This window comes from Lichenostomus cassidix, chromosome 7 (assembly GCF_008360975.1).
Source record: "Lichenostomus cassidix isolate B80296 chromosome 7, HeHo_3.0, whole genome shotgun sequence".
Lineage (NCBI taxonomy): Eukaryota > Metazoa > Chordata > Aves > Passeriformes > Meliphagidae > Lichenostomus > Lichenostomus cassidix.
The window spans coordinates 9,290,279-9,304,440 of NC_139488.1; the positions used below are offsets into that span (position 1 = coordinate 9,290,279).

The 14,162-nt window shown below is 37.3% G+C and overlaps 1 long non-coding RNA gene across 3 annotated transcripts in view; it reads left to right on the forward strand.

Annotated features, from left to right (window-relative positions):
- Positions 1 to 14,162, forward strand: part of LOC146434487 (uncharacterized) — a 92,795-nt gene that overhangs the window by 38,435 nt on the left and 40,198 nt on the right. For all 3 annotated transcript variants that reach the window (XR_014853274.1, XR_014853273.1, XR_014853275.1), the window contains exon 3: positions 10,738 to 10,829. This is a non-coding gene — a long non-coding RNA (uncharacterized LOC146434487). The remainder of the gene's footprint in view (positions 1 to 10,737; positions 10,830 to 14,162) is intronic.

Below are 14,162 nucleotides of genomic sequence, written 5' to 3' on the forward strand. Positions count from 1 at the left end.
ACACAGAGTTTTGAAAACACATAATGTGAGGAAAAGTTTCAGAAAACAAAAAAACATTTTCATTGAAATTGTGAGGAGTCAGGTTCTCAAGAGGCAAAGGATTAGAATTCCAATATTTGAAAATGAAGCAATATCCTGTTGTAAAACACAGGATGGAGTTAAAGTAAGAACGTATACAAGAGCTTTCCCAAAATATTTCTTGAGGAGCACTTTGAAAAACAGTAATACTCAGATTGTTATCAACACAGCTGTGTACATTTGTTGCAATTTCTAGTTATGGTGAATGTACAGCTGAGATTGAACATGCAGAGTTGAAACAGCCATGAGGCAACTGTAAAGTTGGTTGTCAAAACTCTTCTTTTTATCTACATACAGATATACATGCATTTATTATAAGTGGTTGTGACCTTTATGAATAATTAAAAGCATGCTTTCAACATTTTATTCCTTACAATGAAAACCTAGTTCTATAAGCTTTTCCTTCTAAGGAACAGTTCTTAATACAAGTAACTGCCTAATTAGTAGGACATTAAGGGTTTAAGACTGGACTCCAGCTGATTTCTCAGTTGTATATCAGGAAATTGCTTCAAATCACAAAGCAGATTACTGGGACAACTCAGTACAGCATCAGGTATGCAGTAATATAGGTTGCTTTAGAGTAATAACAATACTGTTTCAGCCCTGGTCAGTGAACTGTAGGATCCCCAAGGCTATACTGATTAATGATATTCCATTTTCAGAAATAGGGAAAATGAGGTACAGATGTGGGAGTAACTTTTCCAAGATCCAACAGCAAGCAAGTGGCAGGGATGCTAATAAAATGACTCTAGAAAAAGTCAATGCTGCGTAGCTTTCAAAAGTTAACATGCTCACCAAATCCAGGTGACTACCTTGTATAAAGCCTTGCTGTTATTCAGGCCCTGGGATCAGAGAGCAGATGTGCAGCACAACAGTGTAAGTGTAAATGCAGCTTCTGTGAAAATATGGAATCAAGTGATTCCACTGCAGAGGATCTTGTTTGCACAGGCAGTACGTACAAGACAATAATCTTTACCAAGTTGAATGTTACTATTCCCTAGTTAAATAGGGTTATATCAGCAGCAATCCAAACTGGAATGCGAAAGCTGGCAGAGAGTGTGGGGTGGGCATTGATTTTAACATAGATGTTCTAATAGTTTGTCACTCTGATACCTTTAATTTCGTTGCCCTTTCAGATCAGAAGGATGTGTGTGCATAAAATAAAGCTATCAGTTACGGGACGTAGTGTTGTAAGTGGCTTAGGAGAAAAAAATGTGTTCAATTAATTTTTTTTTTAATTTTATCGTCTTTGATTAGAAACGATGGGCTGTATAAGCACATAGCACATGTCTTTTCATTTCAAAAACAACTGCCTGCTCCAAGTAGACTGGAGGCATGTTAATGGCTTGCTAATTTTAGTATTTTCAATTTCTGAGCAGTGTGAAAATCAGATTAAGCGGACCTTAAATCTCTCATCAGTTTTCTCTTTTTTATGCTACACATGACATACTCAGATATAACAACTTATGTGACCAGTAGAATGGCACTCTCCCTGTCCACTGAGTTCTGGCAACATATTGAGTATGGGAAGATCTTTGAGCTATAGCTTCACTTGCTTAGTTTCAGTCAACTGACCAGTCTGTACCCTGAGCTGTGATTCCTGTAAGGTTTCTGATTTTTCTAGATTAGGAAAATAAAAACTTGCCTCTGCAATGTGCTTCTATGATTTTAATGCTGGACGAATAAATTGAAGGAGGAATACTCTCATGCTTCTATTGAACATAATCAATGGGTACCTCATTCTGAATTTTAAAATAAATTTGTGCAGAGTTGTTTGTGATGTACCTTATGTAGCGTAGAATTCAGGTTAGAGTCAATTTATTTTTTTCTGATGGCTCCTCCATGGTCCATTAAAACTCTTCTCAAAGGTAAAAATGCCATGATGTCTGCTAAAAATAAGTGCCTGTTGCACAGCCTTGATATCAAACATGCAAGATGGAACCTGAGTCTCAAAGGGGAAAGGACATGTTTTCATGGGCATATGCTTGAGTCAGCAGCTAATGTATCAAAAGATTCCCTCATGTCTAACCTAAACTGTTGCTGTTACTGATTAGGTCAGCATTTTGACCCGGTGACAAGAAAGTGAGTTTTCAAGTCTCAGACAAACTGACATTTACCCTTGGGAAGGAGGAAAAATGACCCATGAAGTTTCCATCTGCTGATAGAATAAACATCTGTAGTGCTCATGACTGGCATGAGTTCAGTAGCAGTGGAGCTTGCAGAGAGTGATCTCTGGCCTCCTCATGTATATTGCCATTGAACAGCAATGGCTTCAGATGGAAATTACCTCTGAGACTCCTCAGAAGACTGGATTCTGCCTGGAGAAAATACCATTAAAAATACAGCTGGAAGCATGCACAAAGTTTAAAATCTTACATGCAGGGTGAATATGAAAAAGGAAATAGTCACCAAAATATATGCTGGATAGCCACAGGTGACCAAACCATGAGGGCTCTTGGGCAGATAAATCTCTGCGATGGTTCAGTGGCCGCAGAGGCTTTGAACAGGAAATCACAGATTCTGTGTGCATTCATGCTTGTGAATGTTTTTCTATCTCTATTATAATAGCTTTCTTCATCTATTAAAGAATTACACAAATAAACTTCTATCAAATATCTTAGCTCTTTATTGTCCAAGGAAAAGTTTTATTGTACTGTGAATAATAGACATATTGCTCCAATGTGCTGAAACCAGAGATTTTCCCAGGACAGCTTAGAAGATAAACTATTTAACATTTCAAAAGGAGGAAACGAATGCTCAGAGAGGAGGAAAGCTCTTGTGATTTAAAAGGAAAGCACATGTGGTTAAAAAGTTGTCTACCTCAGAAATAACTAAACTATTTTGTTTAGCAAAACTCCCTTTTGTATTAATGAAAGAAATTATGCCTGATTCTTTAACCACAGTATTTACACTACCCACATACTGGGTATTTTGTCTAGGAAAAAGCAGGAGACTTGCACTCAACAGTGACAGGAATGCTATAAAAATGTTGAATCTTTTGAAAACAGAATGTTACATTCTTTTCTGGTCTAAATGTAAAAAGCAAAGTCAATGACAAGAAATTCAACCGGGCAATTCCAGATTACTATGTTCATTCTTTAATTTCTAATGTCACTGCTGCATATTCAGCTTGCTATTCTAACTACAGCATACACTTCTAGAAGTACAATCGGCTAGGAACATTAATAAGACAGTATTTAAACAAGTCTAATATTCTAATTTCTAAAATACTTCTATGCAAACTTCATAATTGATGTGATTCCAGTTCTTAGTCCTAAAAAATGTCATTAATTTAGTTGGCAAAGTCTGTCCCCTAAGTTATATGTAAATTTTAAGTTATTTTGGGCACGGAAATAATTTTAAAACAAAAAAAATTGGGGTTCCAAGATTATTCAAATGTAAAGAATAATAAAAATACAAAGTAATTACATACCGCATATGCTTTTATTTTATAATTATTATAATTTTTAAAAGATGGAGACTATCAAAATAATTCTATTTCAATATTGGTTTCTCTTCCTTCTTTTAGTCTTTAAATGAATGTTCCTGATTTTACATGCTAATCTATTAGAATCTGTTTATTAGTCTAACACAATTGTAAATCCAAAAGTTAACATTCCAAAGGCTAATGGCACCAAACATGTTTAGGGGTTGTAATATTTGCGAAAGACTTTGTCTGGGATTCTTACTGCATTAATTTGGAAGTAGATCTTTATTTTCCCTTGATACTATCCAATTAGGAGATTCAGTTGTAGAAGACTAGTGAATTAATTGCGAAACCATTTTTAGGAGAGCTGACATCTTTGAGTGATACCTGAAATGCTTCTAAAGCTTCCTTGTAGTACTGGAAAGGTTTCTAAGTTACACTTCCTTGAATTTTTAAACCAAATTCATGGTCCTAAATTGCTCTTGCATTCAGTGAAGGTGTGAACCCCTTCAGGATTCCATGATGTGTCTTGACCTGAAATCATGATAGATTCCTGTAGCTTTCACAGGGCTGCAGAAATCTATGTAATGAATAAGTAGTTCGTAGTTGAGGATACAGGTAAAACTCTGTATATCAAAAACATTTCCCTTTTGGGTTTTTTTCTGTGTTTTGCAACACAGGATAAACTTTCTCAACTCCTCTTGCTCTGTGTGAATCAAACTGCCTAATAGTGCTGTCCACCATCAGAGAAAAATGCTTGTCTTAAACACTGTTGCTATTTTCCTGGTGAAAAAAATTTTTATCATCATTACACCATATGAGAACCCAAGGGAAATAAAAAAACCTGTACTCATCATCTTCCACAGAAAGCTCATTTACATAATCAACATGATGATCTAAACAAGAAGTTGAATGTACATTTGAATCAATTAGGCAGACAATCCCAGCTGTTCCCAGTCAAACTGTTCCCCACAGTTGTAAATAGAAAGGATGACATGGGTTCCCTTCCACACCCACAGCTCTTGTGTTTTATTTTCACAGGCTCTGTGTCACACAGTGAATATTGTATAAACAGTTCAATATGTTTGCTTAGTAAATGCGTGGCTGTCCTATAAAACATTGCATATGCCAATATAAAACCTTTGCAGTATAACATCTTCTGTCAAAGCTTGTTTAAATAGTTCATTATGCTGAACTTTTGGTTGTACCATTAGTGGCAGAAAATGCCGTAGTTCAGGTAACAGAATAGTTTTGAACATATAGTTCACTGCAGAATCTGGGCTATAGAACTTTATAAAATATGTACTTTGACTCTGTACTTGTGATATACCATGTTGTTAGACCCCAACAACTGCTAAAGCCAAGAAATTGAAAACTAGAGAGGAGAGGTATATGACTTTCTGATGTGGACAGTACTTCCCTTTAAAATAGAGATGATTTCATTTCACTTAAAAAGCCATTCCTTCTGTAAAATTAGGAATTTTGAACCACCCTTCTTACCAACTGTGCCTTGGCTCATTGAAGTTTTAAAGTATGGTGGTGGATTAATGTACATGACCATCTTAATAGTAGGGAATTCACCACCTTCTGTGAAGTAGGAAGGTTTTCCAGTTACTGTTCCCTGTATTCTTAGTAAATTAGAGTCAACAAAGGAAGCATTTTCAACCATCAATTGACTTGTAAAAATGTTTATTCCTAGAGTTTATGCGAGAAGCATTTGCTTTCTGTACTTCAGGATATATTTGCCATGCTAATCTCTTCTAAAAAAGTCAATTTGGTATGAAAATAAGAAACAAAATATGACTGGAACTTTTAATTAGAGCACCATGGAGAGTAAAATGTCGCATTAATTCCAGGGTCTGAGTGGATTATGTAAGGAAACCAACAGAAAAATAATTTTAATAATAGTATTCCCTGGCAAAAGCATTGTCCTGTGGCCACAGCCCACGCCCATAATGTTCCAAATAGCATGGCCACCAGGGTGATAAGCTAATGACCAGATTCTCTGCCTTAACTGAGATGCATTCATTAATTTAACATGACACTTGCAGGTCATGTAGTTTTATGTTTTGCTGAGCTGAGCAGTGTAATGACTGAGATATTATTTATACTCCTCTTTGTATGTACTGTTAGCAAAGATGAATATGCTCCTAATCTAGCTGAATTTGTCACAGATCCAGGCACCTGTCTCTCTAGCTGAGCTCCTCCACTTCTCAGCTGTGGGTATTTTGAAGTACTTTGGCAACTGAGCTACAACTTCACTAGTTGAACAACATACTTCAGCTGCAAAGTTATTTACAAACTTTACTCATCAAGCTGCATATTCTTGGGCTGAATTTGCTACAGACAGCACTTTGCAGATTGAATTGAATTCTTTACTAATCATAGGCAATGGATTAATTTATTTGATTAGCAATAATTTGCATTATTTGCTGATTATATTCTCCAATTCCTGCCATTAAGAGCTGTGTAGTGTTGCTAGGGCTGGTTAATCACTAACTACACTTCAGAGAGGAAGGCATTTTGGTTGCAGACAAAGAGATCTTTGCCTTCAAATACTTCCTAAAAAACACTTCTTCCATGTCACATAGGGGAAGATACTAGTCTGTATTTCTTAAAGACTACAGGCGAAAGCACATTTCCTGTGAAGGCTGTCCTTTTTTAGTTCCTTGTGCCACCATTTTTTAAATTTCTTGTTATTTGTTTTTCATTATACAGATACTGTTTCTATGGCCATCCCTGTGGCAATGCCACTCTTTCTGTGGCAGTGCCAAGGAGGGTTTATGGATGTGTAAGTGTCCCTGCTGGGGTCAGGCACCCCCTGGACCAGGCTGTAGTGTAAACTCACACTAGGCTGCAGTCAGATGTGCCTGGCAGAGACATGGGACAGCAGAGAGTTTTACTGACCAGTGGTGAGTTAGGAGGGTACCACTGTGTATTCTGCACAACTCACTGGGCCAAACTGCCTTTGTTATGTTCTTCAGTGTGTGTCTAAGCATATCGTGGTGTAAGTCTTCTGTAAATAAATAAAATTCATGCAAGAAACAGTGTACAGGCTTGTCTTCATAAAAATCTACCTGTACTCTCTGCTGTCAATCTCTTCTAAGCAGCTTTTGCAAGTATTTTTTACAAAACTTCTCTAAAATACCTAGCAGTCTCTGTTCTAGGCAATTAAGTCTTCCCCTCCACCTGGCACTAAGAAAGTATTCTTTAGTTATCTGTGCAGTGCTTAGAGTAGGAAATTTTTCTGAGTATTGAGTGTTCTCACCCACTGAAGAGGCTCCCACCCATCATTCATAGAACTTAAAACTTACTGGGAAATTTTGCATGCCCTTCTTTTCCAATCTATATCACCTTAGATTTTCATACATTAAATTTTATGTGGCCTTTTAAAACTTTATCTTCTGGCCCTGAGATCATTCTGAAACTCCTTGTCGTCGGTTTACTAATCCATAGTTCTCCAAATTCTCTAAGAACTGTCTTGAAATCTTGGTGTTACATCAGCCACCTCTATTTTTCCAGCACCAAGGTACTTATAGGCAAAAGGTTGCATATTACTACATTATAGTAATTTCATACCTGACTGCCTTTAGAACATGTTACTGAATATCACCTGGTCTTGGGGATTCACTGATTATTCATTTTACCAATTTGCTTCTAATTCTGTTCTACTGGTACTTGGATTTGAGATGGTCTGTCTGATATGTCCATCATAAAGGACGTTTGTGGTATAGCTTAACTAAATTTGTTTGCAAGAAGTGTAGGAGAAAAAATTCATTCTCTTGGACATCTTTCTTACTATAAACATGTATTGCCCTACAGACTCTCAGGCAGTATCTGATGTGTGAAAGAAGCTAGTTTTAGATTTTATGCTGTTATCAATTCATCAGTGGTTTTGGTCTTCCTGTTTCATATCTATCTTGCCTATATTTATGTAGAAATAGAAGTTTTTTAAAAATCTAAACACCATCTTTCACCATCTTTAGTTGTCTTTCTAAAACCTTTTAGTAACTAATGTGCACTTGTGCCAAGTCTGTAACCATTGTAACCAATCTTTGTACACCTACAAACACTTTAACCTTTTGAGTACACCTTTTAAGTTCTATAACAAAAGGAAAGATTCCTTCTGGTGATAAACTTACCGATTTTTATGTAGCTCCCATTTGGAAGTGGAAAATGATAGATCAGATCTCTTGGCTCTTCTTAGTGTGATCTACCAAGTATATTGAATGCAAACACATTATACTTCTTGTAAGGGTAGTTCTATTTTCTGTGCATTGCTTAAATGAAATTTTCTTTACAACATTCCCCCTCAGTTTTCTTCATCAGTTTTGTGTCCTTCACTCGGTCCTTATTTTCCAACTACAGGAGGCATCTGGGGCTGTCTTGGGCTTTCTGCCCTTCAACATCCCTTGACTTCCCTATACTGTTTCTGGTTACTGAAAGATTTGTCAGTACAGATTCTCTTTTCAAATGCAGAGCATGTGGAATCCCAAGACTCAGAAATATGGGAACAGGCTTTTAGTCCTGTGAATGTGAGTGATTTTCACATACACTTCTTAAACAGTACAGCTCTTTTGTTTAGCTCCAGTAGGTTTTGTATCATATTCACTCAACTGAACTATAGTAACTAATCCTGTTATTCCATAATTCTTGATAATACTTCATGCGAGAATTTTTAATGCCTCCTGAAATCTACCAAAATGGTAAAAACTTAAGGAAAACAAAAGTACCTCCTATAAAAAGATATTATTTTCTAACTGTGGTGTAAAACTAGTGAACTCTGGTGAGAAAGTGTCTCTGCAGTTTTGCATTTCGAGCAAAGCTGCTATACATCGTTACTTCATCCTGGTAACACAATTAGTCTGCTGGCATTACACCCACATTACTTCAAAAGGCAGAAATAAATTTATAAAGTGCTGCATAAAGCCTGAAATGGCCACCTTTAAGTTTAATCTTCCCCTTAATGCTGTAGAGTCTATAAAATATGCATTAATTCGAGTTTTTAATAGCTTTTATTAATCTATCTTTCCTTTGTAAAGGAGACAATATCTAATATATATGGTCCCTCTCTTTATGCTTTCAACCTCATGATAAATCTGATTATTTTACCTTGTTGTAAAGCTACTTGAAGCAATGTTTGGTTGTCTGGAGCATCCAAAGCTATAAACATCTCCTGCTCTCCTGATAGCCTTAGACCCAGGCAGTCAATACACAAGGTATATGGTGTAGGTGTACCCTAGATCAACCAACTGATTATTAATGCCTTTCCACATAAGCAGAAAGAAAATGGCTCATAAAACTTTAAGATATTGGTGAAAGAATCATTGTCATGTGATGTACACCAATTAATGTTTGTATTGACTATGTACTTTTCCTTTAAGTATGTGCTTTCAGTAATATCCCTCAGCTTACTGCTTTCTTAATGAACTTTCTATATTATATGGGAAAACAATGTAATAAAAGAAATTACATGAGTAGAACAAGGCTATCACTAACTTCAAGTATTCAATCACAAAATAATATTAAAAACTAATAACAGGATGTTGCTGTAACACCTAAAAGTATAACAATTGCAGTCATGCTTAATAATTGACGTAAAATACATAAAAGCCAGAATATGGCTGGGACCAAAGAGAGGAAATATAAATTTCTTGTCTTTGAATTGCATGGATGTTTGTAGGCTTCAGTAGCTAATAGCTACCATCTTTCTGGAAAAAAACAAAACTGGTTGATATTTTTAACTGAATATGTAACATTACAGTGAAACTTATTGCCACCTGCCAAATACTCGTTTGGATTCCATAAAAGGCAGAATATTTGGACTTTGATAGGATTTTGTATCTTTCAATTCACTAAAATCCAGCTTAATCAACAATGTTGATTCTCTTTGTTTTCTAGGAGGGAAAGAAAAGGCAAAGCACTGGGAAAAGAGAGTGGAGGACAATAGAAAATTCAGTGATTACAGGCATCTGTAGACAAAAGCAGGGTTTGTGCCAATGTGATTAAAAACTGAGAGACTTGAGATAAAGGAAATGGAGAACAACAGAGGAGGTTTTCCTAAACTTGTCCACTCGTGTGGGAAGATGGCCTTACTTGTGAATTTGAGTGCTAAACTGGAAAACTTTGAGGCTCTGTGCAACTGATGAAGGGCTGAAAGCCTCTGTGATGAGGAAGAGCAGTAGATAGTAGTATTTTGTCAGTCTCAGCTGAAGGGTCATGGGCTGTGTCACAAATCTTGGGAACAATGCTGGGTTTTGACACAGTAGTCAGAAATGAGCAATCAAGTGATGATTCAATCATCGCTTAGCAGCCTTCTTGAACATTTCCTGACTTCCTCTGCCTGATTTAACCTTCTACTAAGGTTCTTCTAATTTGGATACATTTGGAGTGAATGAAAACATTGGGTTAATGCATCGATATGGTGATGAGCTTGTCAACGAGCTGAAAAAACTATTGTTTTGTGTTAACAAGTTTTGTTAGATGTTGCCTTTGCTGTGAAACACCATTTCTCATAATTTAACTTTTCTGGTAGAGGCCTGAGTCACTTGTTCACAGCTGCTTAGCAGTTCTGGAACTAATGCCATTATGCTTCAGACCAGCTTGCTGTAATATTACCTTGCAATACATCTAGATAGAGGGTGTGAACATGAAACTAGGCATTGTTGCCATCTAAAGCTCAGCACAGTCTAGCAGCTACTTGCTTTGCAGGTGTCAGGGAGCAGCTTTCATGCTTGTTGAGTCCAGAAACATGAATTGTTGATTGCAGCTCTCAACTGGCTTGATCCCAGTTCGTTTCCAGAATCAAAACTGAACCTGAAATGTGAAAATCCAGACAGAAGTCTAAGGTAGCCAATGAAGATCAGAAGGATGTAGTATTATAGCCTGTCATTCAGTGTGCTTCAGTTCATTTCTTTGCTAACCCAAAGAAAGCTTCTCTAACACTGAATAAATCAATTCTGCCTGCAAACCCCCTTTGCTAAATTAGAATGAAACTTTGAGCTCACAGGAGAAAATGTGAAGATAAAGTAGGTTAACTTAGATAAAATTTAGAAAGACTGGTAGTAAAAAAGGAGAATTTACAAACTATTGCAGGGAATTGAGAGTAGAGGCACTTATGAAGGAGACAGTGGCCACTAAGGACAGGACAAGGATGGCAGGTGCTTTCCTGCACTGCGTCTCATGGAGTGAGTTACCAGCAATGCAGTTCTGATTTGCCTTTCTGCTGCTAGTGCCAGGGAAAATGACATACGGTCACCCTGTGGAGGGAAGATGGAATCGAGCATTAAACAAGATGGTGGGATGGGGAAAGAAGAGAGAAGAGGTAAGCTGCTTTTCTCCTAATATCTTTTGCAGAAGAAAACAAAAAGTAGAAATGTCTTAAATTAAAAAAAATAATAATCCTGATATGCTTTCCAAATATCCAATGCCAGGAAACAGGAAGCCAGCAAAGGAGACCTTTATTGCTTTCTTATTACCTTTTTTCATGTTATCACTCAAGTTGGAAATCCCAGAGCATATTGTTCTTAAATTCTCATTAATAAGCCACACTATAAATATGAGTATGTTCTTTTATAAATACTGCTTTTCTAAATTATCCATGGGCAATAAATATGAAAGTCAACTCCCTGGAAACTAGTGGGATTAAGAAGCTGTAATGCAATAGCAGTGTCTGTCTTCTCAGCTACCTTTTTTCAAGCTTTCACCCATTATTCTCTTCTTCATCGCATTGGCAAAGCCAAGAGAAGGGTGCATTGTCAGTGGCATTTCTGCTGAGAAATAAAGTCATCTCACTCCCAGTAACTGCCAGTGATGCTAATGGCAGCCAAATGTTGTTGCTAACATAAAGCTGGGAAAAACATGTTCAGGGTGGGTATGAATGCCTTGTAAGGCAAAATCCTGCGCAAAGGCTGGACATGATGGTTGGAGGGGCTGTGGTTATTTTCCGTGATGCCTGTAGGCATGGGAGAGAATGATGTTTGCACTTGCCAGCATTAATATGACCTATTCAGTTTATTTTAGCAACGTGGCCTACAGGAGTGCAACTAAGGCAGGGTATTCACTAACCATAGTCATTCATAGTTACTCGCTAGCCGTAGTTACTAAATCAAAGGGTTTGTGACATTTTTCAAAGTTAATTTCTATTGAAAACAGTGCACAGAGGTAGCAACTGTGCAACACTTCCATTTGCAATGCATGTTAAGAACTAGAGAGATGACAAGTCAAACAGTTGGGTTTAGCAGACGAAGGTTTAGCAGATGACAGAGGCTATGAGTGGTCTACTTCAGACAGCGAGTTGTTGTGAAACACATCTCCACCATGCAACCTCTACAGAATAGTTAGGTCAGTCTATTTGAATCTCTGAACACCTGAATTTTCTTTCCAAAATACAGCTAGTGAAATCGTGCCCAGTCTGTCACTTTTCTTTATTACAGCTGTTTCCTGCTGGCATAGACGCACAGAGCTGACTCGAGCACGAGTTAAGAGTGACACCAAGTGGTTAAGCATTGCATTTCTAGGCAATTTTTTTCAAAGTAGCTTTCTGGTTTATCTTTGATTTTGAAACATCACTCTTGGGGGGTTTTTCTAAATAGTCCTGATTATGTCACTGAATATTTTTCTTTAAATAAGCCCAAGCAGGCTCTCACTTGTTTTATAAGCAAACATCATCCTTGAATTTATGTTCCAATTCTTTCTGTCCATATAACGTAATTTGCATTAGATTTCTTTTCTCCAGAATAATGCAATTTCTGGGTTTTAATGAGGTATGTGTTGAGAAACATGTGGAACTGTTTTCAAAGAGAAATAGGAAAGCAGCCACTGCACTATAATTATTTTACTGTAGAATAGTAAAAAGAATAAGCAGCAAAATGTGCTTCTGGGTAAGGAATCTTCAGGGCAGTCATGCTAGAATAATGCACACTTCTTTCTCCTAGGCTTCCTTTTGAATGGTAGATTTCTAGTGGCAAGCTGTTCCCCTGTTTTCTTTCTCAGCAGAGCTCTGTGAAGGACAGGTGTGAAGTAGCCCACTTACAACCCTACTGAGAAAACCAAAATTGACAGAACCCTTGAATTAGAGCCTACTGCCGGAAAGCTCTTTAAATGATGGCCTCGTTCATATAATCAGCAAAATAACAGCTCTGATGAGAGTTTTCCCCTCCCTTGTCAATCAAAAAATGATTCTTGGTAGCTTTGTGAGCAGCTATTTTTCTGGAATAAGGTAATTACTGTTCTTCCAGAAAGAAAATATCTACTAGCCTGAGGTATTGCTTTTTGTGGCAAGTAAGAAGACCAAGTCAAAGCAGACTTTCTGACCAAGTAACCTGATTATCCTAGCCAAAGGTCACAGAGCATGGCAGTCCAGTACTTCCATTCCTGTGGTCAAAAACACAAAAGAAAGGGAATCAGTGTTAAAGAGCACTTAGGCAAAAGACAGACAGAAGAAGCATGTAGCCTATCTGGAAGACAAGCCCAGCAAAGGGAGCACTGGAGGGAATAACAGTGGGCATTGCAGAATAAATATTTGTTTGAATAGGGCTCTTTGGAAAGCCTCTGAGTTAATGGCCAGTTACACTACCCACATGGAAAACAGTAGTTGTGGCGTTGCTTGCATTAAAAATGATGGCAAAGACAGATCTGTGGATTAAAAAATAATTACTTAGGTCAATCTGCCACGCTTTCTAAAAATACAGTAATCAAATAACAGGCATTTCCCAAAAAATGGTAGCTCTTTTAACTGCAGACATAAAATTGTTCCCGTAAGTGAATTTTGGCACTTAGGCAATTCAGTAGTAAGCTCTCTGCTGTTCATATAATGCAAGTGTATTTGTGCCACTGAGTTGGAAGGTGACAATGTTTTTAGATGGTGCCCTTGTGATCTCAGTAATTATCACATCCCTTGCCAGGGTAACAAACTAGCAGAGTAAAATACAGTTTGCTGATAGAGTTGTGAGAATTCAAGTAATTCAACTGCTGCCTGATGTGTCAGGATGGGGTGAGAAAAAACTGCAAGGGATCCCACTGTGTTTTGTGGAAATGTAAGAGCAGGATCACCATAAAGGGATTATAGCCATTTTATATGAATGTCTCCTGTTGATGTTCTAGTTGATTTTAAAAATTTAACCTTTTTTTTTTTGGAGTCTCAGTAAATTCTGTGTTTGGGCAGTGTTCTTATATTTTTCTTTCTTGCCAGTCAGAATCTGCTAATGAGTTCTTCAATTTTGCTGTTCAAAAGATAGCATTTCTCATTCCATGTACGTGTTTTATACAGAAACTGTGAAGCTCTCCATTAATTCCTTTGTGTGCCTATTAACTGGTGTTGCTTTGGCAACCACTTGTTCATATATTCCATTTTTCTGCTTAATGGCTCAACAACCCCTATCTTTGTGTGATATCATTATCAGTCCAATTTTGTAAGACACAAGTAAAGTTTGTTGGTAATAGTTGCTTTCATGATTTGTAAGTTATAAATAAAACTGGGTTTGTACATGGTGGGGGGTTGACACTTTCAAGTTCCACGTGAAAAGTAACAATTCTGGGGGCAAGGCATTTGCCTCAAGTGACTGGTTTAGTTGGGAAGTGCCACTAATAGCCAATACCCAGCCATTTCTGGACATGCCTCTCAATGTTCACCATTCAGGGCTGTGGCAGCTGTTTT